The sequence below is a fragment of the Triticum urartu genome, chromosome 7A (assembly GCF_056163025.1).
Source record: "Triticum urartu cultivar PI428250 chromosome 7A, HENAU_Tu73, whole genome shotgun sequence".
Lineage (NCBI taxonomy): Eukaryota > Viridiplantae > Streptophyta > Magnoliopsida > Poales > Poaceae > Triticum > Triticum urartu.
In genome coordinates this window covers 417,039,448-417,048,740 of record NC_141879.1, presented here as the reverse complement: position 1 = coordinate 417,048,740, position 9,293 = coordinate 417,039,448, and positions in this window count along the sequence as shown.

The following is a 9,293-nucleotide window of genomic DNA, read 5'->3' as shown; positions in this document are numbered from 1 at the left end:
GCAGCTAGGTAGTAAGGATCAGATAGGAACATATTGTGAAGCCAGACAGAACACGCAGTCACTTAGTGAAGAAAAATGATAGAGCAAACATACAATGACTTCACAAGGAGTAACAGTAAGTAACGTGAAGTGAAGATGAAACCAGTGACTCGTTGAAGACAATGATATGTTGAACCAGTTCCAGTTGCTGTGACAACTGTACGTCTGGTTGGAGCGGCTAGGTATTTAAACCTTAGGACACACAGTCCTAAACACGCAACTCAGGACACCCAGTCCTCACCATATTCTCCTTGAGCTAAGGTCACATAGACCTCGCCCATTCACTCTGGTAAGTCTTCAAGGTAGACTCCCAAACCTTCACAGACTTCGTTCACTGGCAATCCACAATGTCTCTTGGAAGCTCAGAACGCGACGCCTAACCAGCTGGAGGATGCACAGTCCTCAAGTGTAATAAGTCTTCAGATCACACAAACAAGAAGACTTAAGTGATGCCCGATTCTCTCTGGCTCTGGTGATTAGGTCTTTATCCTCGCAAGGAATTCTCTCTCAAAGGCTTAGAGGTGGGTTGCTCTCAAACGATAAAAGCCGTGCTTTCAATCTGAGCAGCCAACCATTTATGGTTGTAGGGGGTGGGCTATTTATAGCCACTTGGCAACCCGACCTGATTTGTCCGAAATGACCCTGGGTTACTAAGGAACTGACACGTGTTCCAACGGTCAGATTTCAAACTCACACGGCAACTTTACTTGGGCTACAAGCAAAGCTGACTTGTCCGACTCTGGACAAGATTCGCTCTCATTGTCTTCACTCGAAGACATAGGTTTTTGGTTTAGGCATCACTTCAGTCATTCTGACTGGTTCTCTTGGACCCCACTTAACAGTACGGTGGTTCCTATGAATCAACACAAAAGAAAAAGAACTACGAAAGATCTAAGTCTTCGAGCTCCATAGGCTTCATATCGTGTCTTCTCTTGTCATAGTCTTCAATGTGAATATCTTCATATACCACCTTTGACTTCAATGTCTTCATACATTTTTAGGGGTCATCTCTGGTAGTAAAACCGAATCATGAGGGACTTCTACCTGTGTTATTCTGCAATTCTCACAAACACATTAGTCCCTCAACTAGGTTTGTCGTCAATACTCCAAAACCAACTAGGGGTGGCACTAGATGCACTTACAATCTCCCCCTTTTTGGTGATTGATGACAAACTAGTTGAAGTTTTCAACGGGGAATATAATCTGTGAAACTGTAAACGATAAGGAATTGTCTTCATAAGTTGCAAGGGCTCCCCCTGAAGATGTGCATATAAGTTCATTTGCTTTTGGAATGCAAATGCACATGGCAGGTGGTACTTGTGGAGATCCACTTCAACTTATAATGACAATCCACTATGCATGTGAAAGTATATGAAGATAATGCCATGCATAATGGAAAATGGACGACTGCAGAATGAGCTAAGTGCGAAATTTATCGTCGCACATGCGGAATTTATCTTCGCAAAACAAGGTGGCAAATAAGTAGGAGACGACCATCTAGTTTAAGTGTTACAACTCATAAGAACCAAAGGTAGCAAAAAAAACTAGACTTGTAAGCACGAAGCAAAATATAAGGCACCCGCCCATATGAACCCGCTTAAAGACTATCAATCTCATATGCTTTTCCCCCTTTTGTCAGTAATGACCAAAAAGGTTTGAAGACATAGAGCCTCTACTCATTCCCATGAGGAGTAGGTGAAGTAGCAGGGTTGTTGGTGTTGTTTGGCAGTGCAGAAGAGCTTGGAGGTGCTGAAGGAGGTGGCGGTGAAGTAGCATCGTCTTCTTCCTCAATAATTCTGGTAGTGACTGTGGCAGCAGAGGAAGAGAACTCAGAGTCTTCAAGGGATGGAGTTCTCAGTAGCACAGCCCTTCGAGGAGGTGTGGAGTTAAACTTGAATCTCTCAGTGAAGCCATCCTCTTGAAGATCAGCTTCAGAAAGCATCATCGTTAGCCCTTTCCATGTGCGGCGACAGGTTTCATGGGCAACGAAAGAATTCTTGGTGGCAAGATTTCGAGTGCGATTAACATCCACCAAGAGGCTTTTCATCTGATGCTTCAGCCAGTCATGATGCCTATCTTGTTTCTGATGTAGGGCCACAAGAAGCTCTCGGTCGTTGAGAACACGAGTGCGCTTCTTGGGTCTTGAAGCAGTGGCACTGTCAGTGGCTTCAGTGGAAGCTGGGTGTGGTGCACGTGTAGTGCCAGCCAAAGGATACACCCGAGAAACTGCTTCAACGCCTTCAACGTTCTGTGTAAAACTCTGATGTTCTGCATTCTGAAGACTTAGAGGTTGCTTGGCAGGCTCAGAATATATGGCTTCAGTAGACATGTCCACGTCAGGCAAGAAGATCCGATGGTTGCGGGCTGAGGGCTGATAAGAGATGGCGGAGTGTAGCTTGATCAGCCGCATGACCCAAGGGGCGTAGAACTTCAAACCAAACAGATCAATGCCTGATGCAGCAAGTTGGCGTATGAAGAAGTCTTGTGCATTGAAGCATTTGCCATGAAGTATATAGAAGACCAAAGTCTTCATTGCACCCTGAAGCTTGGCATTTGGAGAGTGCCCTTTGATAGGCCAGAGAGTTCGCCTGATGATGTGATAGATGGTTCTGGGCAGGTACTCAAGGTCTTCAATGAAGAACTCTGTGGGATACGCAGCATCTTGGGGCAATGGCTTCATCATGCTGAGCATTTGACTCATATTAGGTTCTGGCCGCTGAAAGATGCTCTCAATAGCTTCAGCATGCAGCTGACAACCTTGCTCGAAGAGATCGCCAAGAGTGGGCAAGCCAGTGAGCTCAATGATGTCAAATGCATTGGCTTCATGATGAACGTTGCCAGTCATCCACTCCAGGACCCAAGTCTCCGAATCTCTGCTGTATCCTTTGATGTGAAGTGTGGCATAGAATTGTAGCAGCAACTCTTCATTCCAATGCTCTTCAGCAGTAACAAATTGCAGCAGACCCACTTGCTTGAAGCAATCCAACGCTTCTTCTAGACAGGGCAGACCAGCTATAGCTTCAATGTCAAGGCACTTGTGTGGGAAGATGCGACCTTGGTTGTAAAGAATGCAAGAGTAATAGCTTCGCTGAGGATAGCTCTAGAACCGATCAGATGATATCCGTTCCCTTGAGTAGGGGTTCCTGGAGCTATTGAAGAACGTGTTGTCTGCCCTGAAGCCATTGATGTTGAAGGAGCCAGGTGCTGATGCAGGACCTGGAAACCTTGGCAGTCTTGGGATTGGCTTCTGGACCTGAGGCCTGTGCTCAACATGATAGTTGAATTGGGGACCGGCAGCAGACTCAGGAACAGAAGTGGCGGGATCAGTGGCTTCGCTGTCTTTTGAAGCTTTTGCTGGGGAGGGCTCCACATTAGCTTCGTTGTTGGTTGTGGCAGCCTCAAGATTTTCATCCTCCACTTGACTATCTGGAGGGTCGGTCATAGGCACGTTCTCCTGGAGAACCGCTTCTTGGTGGAGCAGGGGAGTGGGATCTTGTGGTACTTCTTCTTCTGCGGCTGATGCAGCCGGAATGTCTTCAGCATAGACTTGAGGCCTTGGACCTTTGCGAAGCCTGCGGAACGCAGACGACGCCTGTGGAGTTGGAGTGGGCTGGGCCTCATAGTCTTCTTCCTCTTGTGGGCGATCCGCCCATGAAGCATCCTGTGCAATTGGCGTCAGTGGACGACCAATGCTGATGAGTTCGCTGTTTTCTAACTGAGGAAGGACTGCATCATCTTCTACATTGTCATGATGACCAATGTCTTCAGTAGCAATGGGATCAGCTGCTGGAATGTCTTCAGCTTCACGAGCCTCTGTGGAAGCAGGCTCATGAACCCTCAGTTGACGTTCTGCGTCAGGATGAACCATGGAAATGGGTTCAACTATCAAGGGCTCTGTGGGAGCAGCCCGAGCTTTCTTTGTTTTTCGCTTTTTCTTGGTGGGGGCAGTAGGAGAGTCTTCAGAGTGTTTCCTCTTCCTGGCTTCATCCTCAACAGTTCTTGTCTTCTTGAGCTCTGAAGCTGTTGACCGGCTCTTTGGCTTCGAGCCAGTCATTCTGGTTGGGAAGACAATCGGAACTGCTTCTTGCCTTGGTGCATCAGATTCAGCCGTAGCAGGCTTCTTCTTCTTCTTTACGGCCATCCTGGGGTCAATGCCAGGACGCCCAAGTGCCTTGCGCTTCTCAGCCTCATTATAGGCTTGCACACATCTGTCAGCCAGAGTCTTCATGCGCTCACGCGAACCCTGAGCTTCTGCACGCTTCTTCACAAAGGCTTCCTTGAGCTCGTGCATCATTGTCTTGAAGTTCTTCACTTCTTGCACGCTGAGCTTGGCCATATGCTTCTTGAACTGAGCCTTTTCATAGTCAATCTTCTGCTTCAGCTCAACAATGCGCTGGGCAATAGCAAGTTCTGAAGCAATGGCGCCTTGGAAGGCGACACTGAGGCCAATGGGTAGCTGCAGATCTTCAAAGCTGATGTTTGGCGTGTCAAACCACTCGTCAATGAAGTTGTGGATGATGGTGACATCAAAGAGAGGCAGATCATTGAAGATTTTTGCTTCTTCTTTGCTCTTGATGAGTTGCTCAAGAGCGTCATCTGCAAGATCTTCATCACTTGACAGATCAATGTCGTCGTTGCGCAGAATGGCAGCAGCTGTTAGCTCTTTGCCAGTGTGAAACAGAGGCATCTTGGCCTTCTGGGGCCTTGAGACGCGTGATAAGTCTTCAGACTGCACACTGTCTTCAGGAGGTGCAGTTGCCAATGGCTTCACCCTTGAGATTTTTGGTGAAGGGGCCGGCTTTGAAGCTTTTGGCTTCTTCAACTGCTTTGGCTTCGGCACTGCAGGCACGTCATCAGACTCAATGTCACCTGCAGGCTCATTCACTGCAGTCCCTTGAACCAAGATGTAGGTGATGAGGCCTTCAAGGTTGGCGAAAGGGCCGATGACATTGGGTTCTGCATGTCGTGTGCCATCTGCCCTTGGAGATGAGGGACCAGGGTTAAAGTCTAACCCAAAAGTCTTCTTGTTCTGCTTCGTTGAGTTCTGAGCAAACTAGAAGTTGTGCTTGAACAGATTGTCGTCACGACACCATAGCAGTGACGACGAGTGTTCATAGCCTTGAGCAATGGCTTCATCTCTGGACCTGGGTAGAAGATTCTTGAATAGGATGTCTCCCCACGGTCTCTTGATGGCGCTTTTCTCAGCATACTCCTGGGTCACAAATCTGTATTTGAACCATTGTTCTGCCCAATATCTTCGAATCCATTGGATTCGGGTCTTGCACTGATTGTAATCCTCTTCAGGATCTGTCTTGTACATTTCTGAGAGTTCATCTCGCAGATCTCTGGAGGTCTCACCACGACGCTTTCTGCCACCCTTCCTTGCTGCTTTCTCTGAAGCCATAAACTTTAACTTGAAAGGCTTCAAGACGTTCAAAGGCTTCAAAGGTTTTCATTTGCTAGACCAATAGGAACTAGCTTCGGGAGAATTTATGTGATGCTGTAAGAATTCTGCAAATGAATGCAGACTATGAGAACCAAAGGATTCTCCCACGGACATGTACCTGTGATAGCATTAAGGTGCGAGGGAAGGGGAAGAGGTCATATGCATTCTCAGAAGATTTTGAAGATAAATCAGTTTAGAAGACATTGACCTCATCGTGCGAAGACATTCACTCATAGATAAGAAGTTGGTTCCAGATTTGTACGAATCCACAGATCAGTACAAGTGAGGAATCTAACTACTTTGTGAAGCACAAGTGAATATACTAGGCATGTTTATGAGATGCAGTATGAGAGAGATCTAGCTTGTGTGAACAGAAACTGCTTGTGGTAGAAAGTGACAGATCAATAGGTTCAACGGTGCTGTAAAAAGGGAGTTTTATTTACCACACTGAGAACTACTAGACGAAGTGGGAGATGAGGCAGAGCTGTTCGATCCTCTGTGCCCTAACTTGGCAACGGAGGACACCTACGGCGACAGCGGAGAGGACGATGTCCGCGGTCGGCATGAAGACGGCGTCGGAGAGGTTGCGGCAGCGAAGCGCTTCGTCGCCGGCGTCGTCGAGAGCTAGCGGTGGCGCTAGGGTTCGTGCGAGGGTAGAAGAAGAGATAATGACCGCTGTGAGTGTGTATATATAGGCACATGGGCGGCACTGTGCTATTACACAGGTGCCCCTGGCGATTCGCATTTGGGGAACACGTGGCCATTATGCGGAATTTTGGGGTTTGTTCCACGTCCCACGCACGCCTGGATTGTCGGGTGGTCGTTCCTACTTCTCAGGAATTCATGTGGAGGAATGAGCATTGAAACGGACTTAATGGTTGTCTCTGTATCTTCTGCTGACAAGGACGCAAAGAAGACATTCGACAGTTTCAATAGAATGCATATGACTTGGAGAGATAGAGTTTGAGATAGAAAGCATAGAGAGGTTAGGGTCCGATCACATTCACTTAGTTCAAAAGATTCAACACGAAGACATAGCTATAAGTGAATGCTGTAGAGGACAGAATACTAGCATATATATATATAATCAACATAGTGAAGATAATCATGAAAATATGTTGAGATCGAAGCCAAACCAAATGTGAAGACATTGCAAGGTAACGCCATGAGTGAAACACTTCAAAATAGAACGTTTGGTGGTGGTGTTACCCACCGTATAGGAAGTATTAGACCCAGACACGGCGCACAATTATCGTGGCACTCCAAAGTCAAATTCCACATTAATGTATTCACACTTAGAATGTATGTCTTCATTGATTGAAGATATACTTCACTTCGTGTGTTGCACATCTAAGTCATCAATATGCATAAGGGTTAGGATGTGTGCCTGATCACAGGACATTTGAGGATTCCAGGATATTTAGCTCACACCGTAACTTGCAAAACCTCTTCTCATCCAAGGGCTTGGTGAAGATATCTGCCAATTGCTCTTCAGTGTTGACGTGTATGATATCAATGTCTTCCTTCACAACATGATCTCTGAGAAAGTGATGACGAATTTCAATGTGCTTTGTCTTCGAGTGCTGAACTGGGTTGTTAGCAATCTTGATGGTGCTTTCGTTATCGCAGTAAAGTGGCACTTGCTTCAGATGAATGCCATAGTCCTTGAGTGTTTGCTTCATCCATAGAAGCTGAGCGCAGCAGGATCCAGCAGCAATGTATTCAGATTCAGCAGTGGAGAGAGATACACAGTTCTGCTTCTTTGAAGACCAACATACAAGTGATCGTCCCAGAAAGTGACATGTGCCTGATGTAGACTTGCGATCAACTTTGTCACCAGCATAATCAGCATCCGAGAATCCAACCAGATCAAACTCTGAGCCCTTTGGATACCATAATCCTAGAGTTGGGGTGTGAGCCAAATATCGAAGAATTCGCTTCACAGCTAAGTGATGCGACTCCTTCGGTGCCGCTTGAAATCGAGCACACATGCAAACACTAAGCATAATATCTGGCCTAGATGCACATAGATAAAGTAAAGAACCAATCATGGAGCGGTATACCTTTTGATCGAACTCTTTACCATTGTCGTCAGGATCCAGATGATGTTTGGCTGGCATTGGTGTTGTGAAGCCTTTGTAGTCTTGCATACCGAACTTCTTCAGGCAATCTTTGAGATACTTCTCTTGAGATATGAAGATGCCATTGCGTTGTTGTCGTATTTGAAGACCAAGGAGGAACTTCAGCTCCCCCATCATGGACATCTGATATTGCTCTTGCATCATATATCCAAACTCTTCACTGTACTTCTGATTGGTGCAGCCGAAGATAATGTCATCCACATATATTTGGCACACAAACAGTTCACCATCATATGTCTTCGTGAAAAGAGTGGGATCTAGGGAACCAGGTATGAAGCCTTTGCTCTTCAGGAAGTATTTGAGTGTGTCATACCAGGCCCGAGGGGCTTGTTTGAGGCCATACAGTGCCTTGTTGAGCTTGTATACCATGTCAGGATGTTTTGGATTTTCAAAGCCAGGTGGTTGTGCAACATACACTTCTTCATCAATCTTGCCATTGAGAAAGGCACTCTTCACATCCATTTGATATAGAAGTATGTTATGATGATTTGCATAGGCCAGCAGTATGCGTATGGCTTCAAGTCTAGCCACAGGAGCAAATGTTTCATCGAAGTCAATGCCTTCCACTTGAGTATATCCTTGAGCAACGAGACGAGCTTTGTTTCTGACAACTTGACCATGCTCAACTTGCTTGTTGCGGTATATCCATTTGGTGCCTATTATGTTGTGCTTCCGAGGATCAGGACGCTTGACCAGTTCCCATACATTATTTAGCTCAAACTGTTGAAGCTCTTCTTGCATAGCTTGAATCCATTCAGGTTCCATGAAGGCTTCTTCAACTTTCTTGGGTTCTGCTATTCAGACGAACGCGAAGTGCCCACAGAAATTTGCTAGCTGAGTTGCCCTTGAACGAGTGAGTGGACCAGGTGCATTGATGCTATCAGTTATTCTTTCAATCTGCACTTCATTGGCAACGCGAGGATGTACAGGGCGAAGACTTTGCTCTTGCTGTTCATTGTCGTTGTTGGAAGGAATATCTTCAGGCTGAGCATTGTCTTCATGTTGATCAGGTGCTGAAATGATAAGTTCTTCTTTAGGATGAGCTTCAGAAGGTATAATTTCTCCAGTTCCCATTAGCTTGATTGATTCAGTGGATGGAACTTCATCTAGCACATTTGGCAATTGCTCTCTTTGTGAACCGTTGGTCTCATCGAACCGCACATCCACTGTTTCAACCACTTTGTAATGAAAGAGATTGAAGACTCTGTAGGAGTGAGAATCCTTTCCATATCCAAGCATAAAACCCTCATGTGCTTTTGGTGCAAACTTTGAGGTGTGATGTGGGTCCTTGATCCAGCACCTTGCGCCAAATACTCTGAAGTAACTGACATTTGGCTTCTTGCCAGTAAGGAGCTCATAAGATGTCTTGTTCAGTAGCTTGTGAAGATAAACACGATTGATTTTCTTGGGGTCTTGTATTCATCTAGCATCATTCTGGCCATTTCAATTAGTGTTCTGTTCTTGCGTTCGACGACGCCATTCTGCTGTGGCGTGTACGGGGCCGAGAATTCATGTGTGATGCCCAAGGTATCAAGATATGTATCAAGGCCAATGTTCTTGAATTCAATGCCATTGTCACTTCTGATGTGCCTTATCTTGGCGCCAAAATTGTTCATAGCTCGATTGGCGAAGCGTCTGAAGACATCCTGCACTTCAGTCTTGTAAAG